Raw genomic sequence first — 16,946 nt, 5'->3', positions numbered from 1 at the left:
GGCTCAGCAACTGGCAGTATCTGCCACATCTACAAATCTACAAAGGCCAGACTGACATTTGGCTTTTCTTCTGGGTGCAAAATAACAACGATCTGTGGGGCAATTAAAATAAATGTGATGCCTAATTGGATACTTCAGTGTATTATAAACAATTACTCTAGAAAAACCAATTAATACCATTAATTCATGATGATGCAGAAAGCATTACAAGATTAATATTGCTGAGGGTTTTTTATCAAAGAATTGCCACAAAGGGCTAAAAGGCCCAAAAATTCTTTGGTTAGTTTTTTTCATTTGTTCGTTTGTTTTTTAAGATTTTTATTTATTCATTTTTGAGAGAGAAATGGGGGAGGAGCAGGAAGCATGAACTCCCATATGTGCCTTGACCAGGCAAGCCCGAGGTTTCAAACCGGCCACCTCAGAGTTTCAGGTTGACACTTTATTCTCTGTGCCACCACAGGGCAGGTCAGGTAAGTTTTTTTTAAACAACAAAATAATGCCTAAACTATTTTAAAAAATCCTTTACATATAAAAAAGTGGCAAGTTCCCAATTGATGTGCAAAGTTTCATAAGCTTGATGCTCCAAATTAATAAAATAATGCAGTAAAAGAAAGTAGAAACCAGTTTCTCATAAGTAATACAGATATATATATACATGAAGTATTAATATCTAATAACTAATATAATTCATTTCACTTAACAATAATTTATAATTAAGTTATAACTTATATTGTTATAAATTATATTTATAATTTACATTATTTGTTAAGTTATAAACATTATATTTATAATTTATTAAGGTATAAATTATAATTTATAATTAAATTATACTTTATAAATGATAAATTAATATTTGAATTGTTAGTTAATTTAATTATATGGTCCAATCCCACTTTGACCCAAGTAGTTTTTAGTTATTATTATATTAAATTGAATTTATTGGGGTGACACTATATAATTAACATAATTATATAGGTTTCAGGTATGCAATTCTACAATACATCTCTGTACACTGAATTATGTGTTTACTCCCACAAATCAAGGTTTTGTCCATCACCATTTATCCTTCCATACCTTCCTTACCTGACACATCTGAAAATACTTTTTAAAAATTATTATATTTTTATTTTATTTTTTTAATTGATTTTACAGAGAGAGAGAGAGGAAGAGACAAGAAGGGTGAGAGAGAGGGAGGAGGGAGATAAGAAGCATCAATTTATAGTTGAGTCACTTTAGTTGTTCATTGTTTCTCACACGTGTCTTCTCTGTGGGTGAGAGGGGGACTCAAGCTGAGCCAGTGACCCCTTACTCAAGTCAGTGACCTTGGGCTCAAGCCGGCAACCATGGGGTTTCAAACTAGGACCTCAGTGTTATAGTTAATGTTGCACCACCACCAGTCAGGCTAAAAATATTTTTTAAAACTTATTTTTTATTATAAAATTAGTGTATATTGGTTAAATATTTTAGAAATTCTAGATAAGTCCCACCATTCAAGTTCACCCATGCTTACCCCTTTGATGTATTACTTCCTTTGCTTTTCTTTCCTTTTTTCTTCTGTATTTGTTTTCTCAGAGGTTTTGTTTTGTAGGCAAAACCAACTCTCAACTATCTGCCATGGGTTAAGTAATTTGTGGATTATCATTAAATCTAAGACAAATAATCTGCGAAAATATATTAAAGCTATCACCAACCAGTGGAAAATGTTATTCAACAGATATCTTTTGAATGTCTATTCTGTGCCAACTACAGAGCAAAGAGCTGGCACACGGGGAGTTAACGACCACAGGAGGAAGCCCTATTCCCTTCCAGGGGAGTCTATTTGCCCCCCCACAACCCCACCAGACAGGGGTTCTTGGCCCAAAAGAGCATCTGAACTTTATAAACTTAAGGCTAGAGATGGAAAGATTAAGTGAAAAAGAAAGGAAAGAGAGGCAATACAGCTCAATTTCACTCTGATACTTGAAGAATGGCTAAGAATAGGTAACAATTCCATTATTTAATCAGATAACCTCCTAGTCATTTTCCCCCAAGCAATTAATTTGACACAGTTCTTAATTTATTTTATGATTTTTAGAATTTCAGATAACATCTATAGAATAGTAACTAGATTTTAAATATGGAATTTTAAGAATTGTAACTAAATAAGTTTATATTCACTCTATATTCTATTTTCTGTGACTAGTATGGGTTTAACCTTGATTTGGAGGTTCTCTATAAATTGCTTTTCTAGAGTTCACAAATGAGCTTTATTGGGAGTTGGCTACAGTTTCAATTGTTGGAAAAGACTTTCTTTTAAAAAAAAATGACATAACATTATTGTAACTGTTTAAGATTCTATTAAGATCTCTTCCTAATTTTTAAAGAATATTAACATCATCTCTAGTTCCAATGGGATACAGGCTCATACAGATAATTTTGGAAAACACACATAGAGTGGGTGTATCCTGTAAGGTGAAAGTTATTATTTAAATGCTTTTATTTTTCAAGTGAAAATGTTTGAAACCTGCAGGTTAGTGAAAAAGATATAAAAAAACTTACAAGGGGGTCTAAGGGTTCTAGGGTAGAGAGAAGACTAAGAACTCAACCCCTTCTCCCAGAGATGATGGCACTTTATCAGGGTGATCCAAAGAGGCCTGGAGCTAGCCCCAGAGGCAGGGAAGTGCTCCAGGAAAATGGGGGTTCCAGATTAATGAGACTGTGAGTACTGGCATCTCATCAACTAGCAAGATTTTTGTACTATGGATGACCATTAGGGTCATTTTGTTAAGTAATTTCTCCTCTCCCCCAACCCCCCCTAAAAAGAATATCATTTGCATTTTAATCTGGTTTATAGTAGTTCTACATGGATTTGCAAAACTGCACTTTAAAAAAATATTTACTTATTGCCCTTCCCTCCTCCAATATTGACTCTTAATTTATTCAAACCTTCTTTCTTTCATACCTCTCAGTATGTTTGGTTTTCTTTGTGTAAGTCCCTCTTAGTTTCTGACTTGGATCTTATATGGCTAATGTTTTGTATCTATAACATTGGGATATTATATCTTATATATGCATATGTGGATACTATAATAACAATTGAGTATTTTTTCAGATGGTTATATATGCAAATGAATTTTGAATATGCATGTTGTATCTACCTTTTAAATCACCAACTGTTTTTCAGTTGATTTTTTTAGTGATTTTTAGGTGGAGTAGCAAATCATCTATAAATGACAATATCCTTTCTTCCTCTCTACTATATCTGTTTTTCTTTGTCTTTATTGCCTTGAGTAGAACTCATGATATAGAATAATCGTGGTGACAGCAACATACTTCTTTTGATTTTAGTTTTAGTGAAATACTCTGATATTTTAAGTGTTGTCTTTGGTTTAAGATAGTTTTCCTTTACTGTGTTAGAAAAACCTGTCTTGGCCCTGGATGGTTGGCTCAGTGGTAGAGCCTCAGCCCGGTGTGTGGATGTCCGGGTTTGATTCCTGGTCAGGGCACACAGGAGAAGCACCCATCTGCTTCTCCTCCCTCTTCCTGCCCCCCACTCTCTTCCCCTTGTGCAGCAATGGATCTATTGGAGTGAGTTAGCCTTGGGCGCTGAGGATGGCTCCATGGCCTCATTTCAGATGCTAAGAAGAGCTTGGTTGCTGAGCAAAAGCGACACTCCAGATGTGCAGAACATCGCCCCTTGGGCTTCCCAAGGTGGATCCCAGTTGGGGAGCATGTGAGAATCTATCTTTGCCTATCTTCCTCTCACTGAATAAAAACAAAAACAAAAAACAGAAAAATTATCTTCTGGTATTAATTTGTTAGATTTTAACAGGCATACACATAACATTTATTAAATACATTTTGACCATTCATTTAATGATTGAAGCTTTCTTTTTTTTATCTCATATCTTGATAAAGTTTATAACTGTAAATAGTGCATGCATTTTTAAAATAAATGTGAAGACAGTAGTGGCAGCAAGAGGCACGTTCAAGTTTATTTTTCTTGATCCTTTAACCCAGCCTTCCCAGAATGAGTGCAGACAGCCTCTTACACCCACCTGAACTTTTTTATGTTACTTCTCTTTCCACCTCGGCATGTGCATGAGGAGAGGGGGAGCATAGACAGATGGCAACCTATTGATCTCCTGTGTGCATGCTCCACCTCAAGAACTATGGGAAGACAAATGGTATTTTGTCAAGAAAGACAACATGTGAGGTGGAAGAGGAAATGAGGGCATCTGATAATGATGGTAATGAGATTTGGAGTTGGCTGCACCTCCTATGTAAGCACAAGGAGACTTACTATGTGTGCTGGCATTCCCTGCACAATTAATCTGTCCAGGCACCAGCCCACCTCCCACATCCACGGTCTCTCTTTGGGGCATGTCTCCTGCTGGGCGACTCCATCTAGGCTCTCAATTAAGAACAGAACATTTTCTTCATTTCCACCATACTGAGGAATGATATGTTCAGAATGTCTGTGGACTTTAGGGTGGGCCTCATGCAGTACCACTTTCTCACACATAAAATTTTGTGTGGACTCAGGTCAACTAATATTGGCCTTCATGGGTTACTGTGAGGTCAAGCACATTTGTCCTTTTAAACATGAAACCAAGACCTCCTTCCTGATGGGAAAAAGTCCACAGTTTCAGAAGGCCTGAACAACAGCTCCCAGACATGTTGCCTGCCTACTTCTTCCTCCTTCAGTGCTCCAACTTGGGTGACTAGGAGCTCATTCAGTCAGCTGGAATCCCAGATTCTCAGGGTTGGAAGGTGTGGCCTCATCACCCATCCCCAGCTCCTTCTCAACATGTGTATGTAGTCTGACCTACATTGTCCTTTCTCCATAGGCAAGGAGATGAAAATGTCTTTGAGACATTCACTGCATCTTCAGACAGCTTCAGTCAAATGAAATTTGCTGCCAAACATCCAGATGCCCAACTATCAGGGGTGGATAAAAAAAATAGTGCTCACCTGAGCCATTTTATTATGAAGTAAAAAGAGCATAGATAGATAGATAGATAGATAGATAGATAGATAGATAGACAGATAGATGTGATATGTGAGGGGAGAGACAGAGAAAAGAAGCAAGAGAGAGAGAGAGAGACACAAGTGAGCATAAGGGATGATGAGTGCTTCAAAACACTACAGAGCTGTTCAAAACACTAAACTCACCCTGAAGAGCTGTGATTCTATAACCTTTATGCTTTGCCTTATACTGTTTAGAAAAACAAGTAGAATGCATTTCTATACTGCTCACAAAAATTAGGGGATCGGGGAATGTGCAGATACTCCAGTACTTTTAGCCTTTTGTATAATGCATTTTCACCAATGAAATAAGTTTGTTTTGTATCTCATTTACATAATTGAACAACTTTTTTTGATTTGTTGTTTACTTTTCCAATGTTGTTTAATAAAAAAAATCAAATGCTTCTTTTTTTATCACTTTATATTCACTTAAAATATCCTCTAATTAAGGAAAACCATCATACTGTCACTCAAACACAACAATGTAGAGAATTCAGGGACTGGACCAACACCATTGTTTTTTTCAGGCTATTGATTAAACCACTGACTGTCCAGGGGAGCCCTCCCTTCTCTGGTCTCCTTCCTTTGCTTCCTCTTTATCTCCATCCCTTTATACATTTCTGCAGCATCCCAACTCCACCCTGGCATTAACAGATCTTTACAATTCTCCATAGGAGCAGGTTTAGGCCTTCCAGAAGTTTTAGCGTGGGTAATTACTGATGTGAACTCCTACTGCAAATATTCAGTCCATCACTTATAAGTTAAAGTATTATTTAGAGTAAAATAAAAACATCCTATCAAGACTAAGGGAAACAGAAAACCTTATTAGGTTAAATTAAATCTGTCATATAATAAAGCAGATTTAATGATAAAAGGTACTACTAGAAGAAAAGATAGTTTTTATGGAGCCTTCCATAAAAGTAGAGTTTTATGGACTCCTCTCTCTCTCTCTCTCTCTCTCTCTCCAACCCCCCATTCTTTACCCTTTTATCTCCTAAATATTAGTCACCCACTATTTGCATTACTTCCTAGAGGAAGTTGATGCATGGACTTCCCTCCTGTGCAAGCTGGAGTCATGGGGTTTCTGGTTCAGGTCAGAGATACTGGAGCCAAAAAGAATGTGAAAGAGAAGGTCTAAGAATGAAGGCAGTGAGAATTAAAGAGACAGTGAGGCAACCTTTCTAGGTTAGATCAGAGGATGCTTGTTGGAGAGTAGGTAGTTTAAGAGGGATAGCTAGGATGGGTAGATAGTTAAGGGGTAGACTGTGGAAAACCAAAGACTCCTGACTTCATCCTGGAGCCCATTAGAAAAGCAACTATAGATTTGTTACAGCAGGAGTTTCTCTCCTGCTCCTCTGCCACTTTCTTATCCCAACTTCTTTTCCCAGGTCATGTCCTTCTCTGCTTCTAAGGTAGAAAGCTCAGTTGTCCTAGACATCAGAATAAGAAGTCACTTCGATGCCCCAGAGCTTTGTTTTTGTGGTTCTGATACAGAGTATTAGACCTAATTTAATTTGAAATTAATATAGTAAGATGAAAGGAAATCCCACTTGAGCTCCTCATTTAAAAAAGAATTAAAAAAAAAAGAGATGATGTGAGTCCAGGACTTGAACCTCAAAGAAAACCCTCTGATCAACAGAGGCAGAGGGGCCAGATGTTTTTCCCATCTGTGTCTTGTCCCTTCTGGCATGGGGGATAGATGAGGGAGGGAGACGCATAGCAGAAGAGCAGGCCAGCTTGCTGATCTTGCCCTTTTATTTAGCTCATGGAAATTTCATAGCATCTAAGGTCTAACGTTCCCCTTGGATTTGAGGGGAAACCACCTATAGACCTCTTGAACCCGTTTCATGGAAGGAACTTCGTTACTGTGTAAAATTTCACCCAAGATTAATTGAACTTGACATCATGAATGTCTTTTGCATGATGTACTAAGGTAGTGTTTTTGAAAAATGTCAGTATCTGATCCTTGGTGTGTGGTTTTTAAATGTCCAAAGTATTCCCACTTCTCAAATTCCCTTTAAGGAGTTGGAATGCAATGCATTTCTGGGTTTTCTTTTCTTCGAATGAATCCCCACCTTGCTGTCTCAGAGCTAAATATATTCCAAATCAATAATTCATCACAATAAAAAAAAATAATACTCAGTGATATCCAGAGTGGCTGACCTCAGTTCAACACAAAGCATTCTCTACTTTACGGGAAATTAGGGTCCCTGGCCAGCTTTACATTAAATGGAAAGTGTACGCTACCATCTTGTGGACAAAATATAAATAACACTGAAATATACACGGGACTACTCACCTTCCTTTGAATTATAGTGACTGCATACCTTGTCCCACATGCCATCATGAGGACCATTCTGTGCAATTAGGAATTTCAGCCCTAAATGATATTTTTCAACACATCAGGGGTAGTACAACATAAAGAAATGGGGGTAGACCAAGAAATAGTGGGACACAAATACTAGAGATTTAGGTGCCCATGTAACCTTTGCCTTAGATTCTCACCTCTCTAGTTTTCATTTTTCTAATTGCAAAATAATTCTGGTCATCTTGTATTAGACTCATAGGTTTTGGGGTGGTGTTGACAGGTTTAGGTTTACACAGTGTCCTGTGGAATCAAATGCTTTAATACCAATAGAAATTAGTTATTTTCTAATGAATGTAAAAATTATTTTTCTCCTGAATGATTTTTACACACACACACATACACTTACATATTCTACTTGTCCGTGTACAAACGGAATGGCACTCTAGAATGTGGAAGCATGAATGCTGTCATCATAACTGAAATGGGAAAAATAGAGGAAGTCATAGAATCACAATCTTAAGGTGGACAAAGACCTCCGAGTTCATGAAACCCAAACCCTCTTCTGGTGCTTGAGTCTCGTGTAGACTATCCAATCACTCTTTGAACACGTTCCAGAACATAGGAAAGGGCTGGCAATGGCAACCATCTGAAAGACAAAGAAACAAATGGTGTCTAGTCCAAATATTTATTTTTGTTCATATATAGGGATTATTAAATTAAGCTTGTCAGCAGAGGATCTCTATGAAAGAATCACTAAATACCAGTTTCCTTCCCTTGATACAGAGGTTCTAGTCTATTTAAAGTATGCTGAATGGCTTTCATGCTGACGAAAGCTTAGAAGATCTTCGAAAGTTAAAACTTTCTAGTATTGGCCCTGGCCGGTTGGCTCAGCGGTAGAGCGTCGGCCTAGCGTGCGGAGGACCCGGGTTCGATTCCCGGCCAGGGCACACAGGAGAAGCGCCCATTTGCTTCTCCACCCCTTCGCCGCGCTTTCCTCTCTGTCTCTCTCTTCCCCTCCCACAGCCAAGGCTCCATTGGAGCAAAGATGGCCCGGGCGCTGGGGATGGCTCTGTGGCCTTTGCCTCAGGCGCTAGAGTGGCTCTGGTCGCAACATGGCGATGCCCAGGATGGGCAGAGCATCGCCCCCTGGTGGGCAGAGCATTGCCCCTGATGGGCGTGCCGGGTGGATCCCGGTCGGGCGCATGCGGGAGTCTGTCTGACTGTCTCTCCCTGTTTCCAGCTTCAGAAAAATGAAAAAAAAAACAAAACAAAAAAAAAAACTTTCTAGTATTAAAAGTTTCTTCATGTCCTAAGAAGCAAGATATCTACCACACGCCGAGGGCCTGTTTTATTCCATCAACTCTTCCTTTAAGCCACCATATTTAAAAATATATGTGCAAGTGTGTGTATGTGTTTTCTTATCCACTTGGAAATTATGACTATCAGGTTGGACCTCGTGGAAAGGCACCACTTCAGGAGGCTTTGTCATATTTATTTTTGTTGTAAGTGAAAAATATAGCTGGTCTTTCATAGTTTTCTTAGCTGTATAAAAAGGAGGTTTATATCTTCTCTACTTCCCAAAGAGATAGTTCAAAGATAATGATACCATCATCCCTCAATAGTTCAATCTCAGTATTTATGACCACACTGCATACACAACAGAGAGCAGAGCTTATTTTGAAACAGATGTGTTCACACCCACCTTACTGTCAATACTGAAGCACTGAATTTCTGCTACTAGAATAGCTCTGAAACCACAACAAAATGACAACGGTGACAACAGTAACAAAACAAACAACTCCTAGTTGGGCGTTTGCTCCCGGCTCTGGCTCTAGAAAGGATGGGTGAGAATTAGAAATTTTACTGTCCCAGGCCTTCTAGATAAATACCACTTATATGTGCATTTTGAGCTCCTTAAACTTTCTCTTCAGGAGTCTTGAGCTAGGGTTTTTTTTTTTTTTCCTTAATTACATCTGTGGCTAAAAGTGTACAGTTGTTGAAAAAAGGCCTTTTCTTTGAAAGGTCAAAGGAAGCTTAAAAGAGAAAATTATTCAAGTTTGATAAGAAGGAATCTTCTAGATTGCATTACATTATTTTCCACAATTTAGACATGATATTTTTAGTTTCTATATATTTTTATGTGAATAGTGAATTTTAATTCTTTTTGAATATTTTGTATGAATGTGAATGCTAATTTAACATTTTATCATAAAATGTTCAGGATTCCTCTGTGCTTAAGAAGACTTTGCTTCATTCTTACACATAGTTTTAAGATAACTAAAGTTATTCTTGTCTCCAGAAGACCTTATCTCCAAATTAATAGTGAAACTTAATGGGAAAGCAGTTTGTCTGGAAAATTACTGCAGTCAACTTTGTATGTACTTCTTTGTTCTGTGTTTGAAAATTTTGTGTGATGGGCATAAAAGATCATCTGAGAGTTAAATGCATTCTAGAAATTTCAAGAATTCAAGAATAGGGGGTATTATGTATTGAGTGCCTGTGATATAACAGGTAGTCTGCCAGTATTTTTTCCATCTTTACAGTAGTTTGATCATCTCTGTTTCCACCTGGGTTGTGTGAGTGGCTCATCCAACCCACAGAGTTAAATGTGCTAGGCAGGAGCTGAAAGCTGACATTCTGTTTAGGATATGTGTGTGGTTCTTCTGCAAAGATTGAAATGAGTTTTCCCAGGGAAAGAACAAGTTTTGTAAAGCAAAACACCCTCCTAGAAAGTGTCCAATTAACATTTTGGCTATGTAAGATTGGTCCTCCAGAGAGAGGTAGAGATGATGATGTAGATTTTGAGCCCACTGCATAAATGGCTGTGAGAAGGAGTAAGATGGCTGAGGAAGGACATAGAATTCAGCACAAATGCTAAATCTGAGTGAATGCCCACATGTAAGTGGGTGAGATAAAGAATGAGCCTCTGAGTGTCGGCCTGGTGTGCGGGGGACCCAGGTTCGATTCCCGGCCAGGGCACATAGGAGAAGCGCCCATTTGCTTCTCCACCCCCCCCTTCCTCTCTGTCTCTCTCTTCCCCTCCCGCAGCCAAGGCTCCATTGGAGCAAAGATGGCCCGGGCGCTGGGGATGGCTCCTTGGCCTCTGCCCCAGGCGCTAGAGTGGCTCTGGTCTCGGCAGAGCGACGCCCCGGAGGGGCAGAGCATTGCCCCCTGGTGGGCAGAGCATCGCCCCTGGTGGACGTGCCGGGTGGATCCCAGTCGGGTGCATATGGGAGTCTGTCTGACTGTCTCTCCCCGTTTCCAGCTTTAGAAAAATACAAAAAAAAAAAAAAAAAAAAAAGAATGAGCCTCTGATCCTCGATCCATCCAACAGACAAGAGGTGGGGATCATTACTCTTCCCCCTTTGCACATCAGAAGTCTGAAATACAGAAAAGTCAGTGACTTGTTCAAAGTTACACATCAAATCAGTATCCAACCTCTGCTGTAAGCCAGGGTCCCTGTCCTCCAGCTCGTTGCTTTTTGCCCTAGCACTTTCAATGGCAAGCCTCTGTTTTTGCTAAGCCTATTCTTTTCTCCACAGCAAGTGGGAACATACAAATAAATCCCAAGGATAGCATCCAGCCCAGTCTGGGCTTCCACTTCTGTTGGTCTGACAGCTCTCCGGTGCCTAAATGGAATGATCCCGTGTTAAGCCTTGTTGTACGTGGACGGCAGGCAGTTGAGCGAGGAAGCTGGAGTCAGTATTAGTTTTCTTATTTAATTCAGAAAAGCTAATGACATGGCAAGTTACTAAAGGCCAGTAACACATCTCTTAAGAAATACTTGGGGCCCATTTTTTCAGCCCATTAGTGACCAGAAGAACAGCCTCATAAACCCAGATCTGCCAAAGCCAGACTAAAAATGTGGATAATTGGAAAAAGGTTGAAAGCAATCCTGGATAATAAATTACACTTACTGAGTTCCTTTGTCCTTCCAACTCTACAACGAGCATCACATTTCATAAGGCAGCCACAGAGAAGGAGCAAATGCTGAGAGGAAGCCTGTGCTTATTAGACACCGGAGGGAGGAGGGAGACCTCCAAGGTTAGTGAAATCGGTTGTTTACTTAGAGTCCACTAACTTGGAGGGTGCATCATGCTGAGTGGGGCTGTGGCTGCCTGCCTCCCTCACAGTCCAGAGCTGGACCCCACAGCTTGGCCATTAGCTATAGGAAAGTCAGCAGAAAAAGTCTGACAAAATCTCTTCTAACTAGATGTTCTGATAATCACCTAAATTACCTCATGCAAAGGTCAGCAGCCTACCTCACTTCCTTGGGCCTCCTGGAGTCATCATCTTCTCTGACTTGAACGGATTGTTCATTCTGCCCAGTAGATTGCTCCTCCTCCAAAGGAAGACGGGATGGAGCTCTCCTGCTTACCAAGTGTGTCTCTGACACGCAGATGCAGAAACACGCATGTACACCCATGCATACCCAAACAGGTCTCGTGTGAACTGAAACCTGCTGGAGTACATGTGTCAGGAAGTGTCAAGAGGCAGTTGGTCATGGAACTGGAAATGGATCCTCTCTGCTGGGATGAGCCCTTAGGATGTTCATTCCTGCTGCTTCCAGGGATGTGTGAGTTTGATCATTCGGTCCTTGTCTGTAAAGGCATTATGGGACTCACATTTGTAAGCCCACAACTTCTGAGAGAGGCAGAGGAACAAAGGCAGAGAAACATATACACGATAGGTTCTTTTTTTATTTTCACTTTTTAATTGAATTTATTAAGGTGACTGGTTAACAAAATTGTATAGGTTTCAGGTACATGACTCTCCAAAGCCTGTTCTGTACTCTATATTGTGTGTTCATTCCCCCCCAAATCAAGTATCTCTCCATCACCATTTAATCCCCATACCCTCCTCCAACCCCCAGCCCCCGGGAAATCACTACACTGTTTGTATCCATAAGTTTTTTTCTTTTTTTTTTTTTTCTTTTTTGGCTCAATCTCTCCACCCCCTTCAGCCTCGCCCCCAGGCAACACTAATCTATAGTGTTAATCAAAATGTGACTATCTTTGGGAACTTGGAGGGGGCTAACCTCTGGGAGAAGGCTTGCTAGAGGTTACCCCCAAAATACTGTACTGATAATATTCTATTTCTGAGCCTGGTTAGTGGTTATATGGACATGTTCATTTTTGTGACAACTTTTTTAAGCAGTACACTTAATAACTGTGTGTTCTTTACTATACAGATATATTTCAAGGAAAAACACAGCTACACACGGAAGGGTTTTAAAAAGAAGGGAAGCTCATTGTCATTGCTGTGCTCTAGAGTAGGTTTACATTGGCTGCATGTGTCAAGGCTCATCTCTGGACTATGACGTTCAAGTGGTGTTCAAGGATTTTCCCTTCCCCATCCAAAGGTGTAACAATAATGTTTGTTAAGTGGCTACGGCACTGATTCTTCCAAAACCAGGTATTTCTATAGAGAATAGCTTGTGGGCTACATCCATCTTCCTCTTGGAGGAATACTGAAGTATCACTCAACCCTGTGGAGTAGTCTTACTCTTGATAGGGAGGAACAGCCCAGACTCTTTGCCTCTGGAGTCTTGCCCAAACAGTGGGCATCTCAGAGATTTCTGAGTAAAGCATGATCAATTCTGTGAACAACTCAGTCCACTCAGTGATCACGTGTCCGCTCTCCATCTATGTGCTACCTCCCCATGTGTATAGACGTGCTCATTGCTCGGGCTGCTGCAGCCAACCTTGCAAAATCTACCTTCTATCGCTCCCAAGGTATGAAGGCTTGGTTTTTCCTGATTACTTGCTGGCCCTTAGTCCTGTATTTATCAAGCTGGAGGTCTGGGTGGTCTTTAAAAAACCTGAAGAGAGGGTCATTAACATAGGCTCATTCCCCCAAATTGACCTTTTATGAAAACTCAAACTAAAGTCCCCCCAGGGCCTTGTTGCCCCTAGTTTTAGATAGCATCCTGTGCACTTGAAAGGGTCCCTGAAATAATGCAGATGAAGGTGTTCATCTCAAAGCAATCCAAAACAAATAACTTATTTTAATGTCAGTCAATGGATACCTAATGAAGAATCAATATGCAAATAACTATCGGGAGAGGAAATGAAATACAATAATGGGCTAGTTGGTCTTTTACCTTGCTTTGAGATCTGCCCTGTACATCAGTTTTTAAAGTAGGTCCCACAATCTGACAGCCTTCAGGCCTAATGGGGCCCATAGATAGGTTTGCTTTGGCTTGCACAATGTTTTAAAACTCAGGAACTTCACACCAAAACCTATACGTATGACTTCTCTTTAAAAATAAAAAGACCTGGCAACATTCCCACGTGTTAACAATTGCTGGAGCCACCATTTCCCATTGCTTTGCACCAGACTGCTTTTCTTGCTTATATTGCTTGTCTGACCCATTTGTAAGAACTTGTGTTTTCTATTCTGTTGTGAAAGTCTGTCTTCATAAAAAAAAGATCGCATGAAAGGGGCATTGTACCTGCCTGCAGGTTGTGTAGATGGGACTGGCTTGGGCAGCCATATTTGCAATGATGTTACCTCTCTCTCCACCCTCCACTTCTCAGCTGTGGCTGACTCCACCAGAGATGGCACCTGATTCAATGATGGCCCACCCAAAACCTGCCAGGGACTCTGGTTTGGCAAGGCAAAGTGAGCAAGGGTAATCACATTCTTCACTCAGAATGTTGGAATTAGAAAAGAGTGATTGTTGCCAACTCGCGAGGAAGAAAATTGAAAAGATTATAAAATCACTTAGAATTGCAGCAACCCAGAGCCCTGTGGAACTGAGCTGTGTGTCGAAGAGAGCCCTTTGTCACAGGAGAATGGACCTTGTGCACCAAAAAAAGGCAGAGATAAGACACCAGGTGGCCCTAAAAGGTTGAATGTGCAGCTCTGTTCCCTAGATGTCATTCTTAATTCTAGTTCTAATGAGACATAATGCCCTGGGTTTCTAATCTGGGGATGTCCAAGAGCTAAGGGAGAGTTTCCCGAGTTGTCCTGCTATCTCCCTTCCCCTTAGGGAAGTAACACAGTGGATTTCCTTAAGGGAACCACCCCATCAGGAGAGAAAAGCCATCTGAGAATGAAGGCTCTATGCACAGGGGAAAAAGACTCCCACCATAAGTATTTCAGATGTTTGCTATTTCTCCAGAAATAGTTGTACTATTGAGAGGGCTCTCTAAGTCTTCTTCCAGAATATTTGCCTGTGATTTAAGGCACAATTGAGAGCTACAACAATGGTGAAAATACGTTTTGCAAGCACATATTGAGTACCATCTGCATACCCTCCACCCACAGCAAATGCACACAGATTGCTATCACATAATGACAGAATGGAATAAGCACCATAGGAGTGACTTGTTCATCACCATCACCCTCAGTGAAGGGAGGGGAGCCCATGAGTCTCTCTAACTAGGGTTGGAGGCAGCTTGGTAATCAGGCGTTCTAGAAAATGAGAAGGAGATGACAGATGGAAAGTGACTTATGAGGCTGCATCAACAACAGGACAATGTTGATGGACATGAAGGGAGGTGAGAAAAAGAATCCCAAGGGAGAACAAATAAGCCTCTTCACAAGGATTTGGTTGAATGAGATCAATAAATGACAACCCATCACTGCCGCCACAGTGGCACCAAAACTGTGTAGCACGAAGGAGCGGAGAAGGAAGAGGTTGCTGTGGATTTGAATGGTCCGAGAATCCTTTTCAAGGTGCCTAGCCTTGAGGGTTTAGAATGGAGTGAGGGTTTAGAATAAGGTAAGAGGCAGCAAGGGTATTTCAGGTGAAAGAAACCAAAGGCATAGGAAGGTAAAGGAGCCATTCTTTGTTCTTTTGAGGGGCAGTGTATGTATGTTTGGAGGGAGGAAAGAGGAAGCAGATCAGCCTAACTGGAGTTGATAGTTCATAGTGGAGAGTGGTAGAAAAACACTGTTGATAAGACTGTCTGGGACCAGCCCGTAGAAGGCCTTGGATTTCAGGACAAATGGTTTGGACTTGATCCTGAAGTCAGTGGGAGCCAGAGAAGACTGGGGAAAGGGGGTGACTTGATGAAAGAGTTCCTCATTCATTAAAGAAAAGCACCAGCACAGCTCATTTTTCTCTTTAGAAAACAATCACAGAGTTTAGCTTTAAATGCACCTCCCTAACTCCGTGAAAAGCATATACCAGCCCCTGCGGGCTCCCGGGGGGAGTTCACGAGTTCAGATTCAAAGCACAAGATGTGTTTTACTTGGCATTGAAGCTTGTGTATGGGTGATGCATGTCCTCAAACAAGGACAGACTGATATGATTAAAATTTTTCTATCAGTTATTCTGACTCTCTCATCATGCCTTTTCCCTCCACTGGTCAGCCTCTGACTCCTCCACTTCTGGAGATCCTAAAAAAAATGGCAGTAAGACAGATTATACACAGTACTTTCTTATTAGCATATGTGGTGTAGATGTGCAGGATAAGGGCTTTGTAGGAATTAACTACTGTTTTCTCAAGCTCTCTAAGTCTCACTTGGTTGGTAGCAGTGTGTGGGAACACCTATCCTAGTGTCTGACACACGGCAAGGACTCAGCTAAAACGAAATAGTGACAATCCTTATGACACACATGCTTGAAAGTGGAAACTTTTCATGTATTTCTCCTTTTCTTTTTCCCATCTTTCCTGCTTACTACCTCCTCACTATTTCTTCATTTTTCTCTCCTCCATGTTATTTTAGATTCCTGTTTAGTTCATTCTTCTCTCTTTTCCCCTTGCCCCCCTTTTCTTTTCTACTTTCTATCTCCTTGTAACTTTCTTTTTCCTTACAGGAACTGGGAAAGACAAGGGTGTGTGGGCGGCCATGGCTTCCCTCCAAGGAAAGTGTGAGGCTTTGGGCAAAATAGATCTCTCATTTCTTCCAAACATAGGTCTAATCTGAACTGTCTCCAGGCTCCAGTCTCCAACCCAACTTCAGTGGTTTCAGTTGGACTCCATGAAAAGGGACCCCAGGGATGCTGTGTTGTTAGTCTTGTCTTGGAGAAAATCAACTTTCTGTGCGCCTACTTGTCTCGCAGATTGGGGCACCCACATTCCCTTTCTTCAAGTCAATAGAGCCCAAGAGAGACTCTTCGAGCAAAATGCCTGGCTGAAGAGAAGCAGGACTTCATTAAGAGTTTGATTTATCCCCAAATGATCTATTGTTATGCATCAAACATGTTTTCCCTACAAACCAGTTGGCAGGGAGCATGCAGATAAATTACTACAAGATGTAACCAGACAAGCTGTTCAAAAGGGAAATGGCTCTGTGTGTGGAACTCAGGAGAGCACATCTATAAACATGTGTTGGGAAATCAATTCAGTCTAAGTTTGCTGGAAGAAATGAGCTGCTGCCCCCAAACTACCAGCTTGCTTTGATAGCTGACTGTTCTTTTGAGGTCATCATTCATTGTCTTGGTGGTGAAAATGGAAAAACAAGAGAAAGACCTACTCTGAAGCATATTCAAAGGGGAGGGGATACCTAGGCAATTGTGAATTCTCTCCATAGGTACAAGTCATGTTAATTAACCTTGTTTTACTGGAAAGAATAAGTTAAAGTAATTCTATCTGCATATAGCAATACTTAGTTAAATGATAGATTTTAAAAAAGTAATAAAATAATCTATACTATAATATAATATGATATAATGCAG

Source organism: Saccopteryx leptura, chromosome 1 (assembly GCF_036850995.1).
Source record: "Saccopteryx leptura isolate mSacLep1 chromosome 1, mSacLep1_pri_phased_curated, whole genome shotgun sequence".
NCBI classification, from domain to species: domain Eukaryota; kingdom Metazoa; phylum Chordata; class Mammalia; order Chiroptera; family Emballonuridae; genus Saccopteryx; species Saccopteryx leptura.
The sequence above is the reverse complement of the archived record's forward strand: the minus strand, read 5'-3'. Positions refer to the sequence as shown.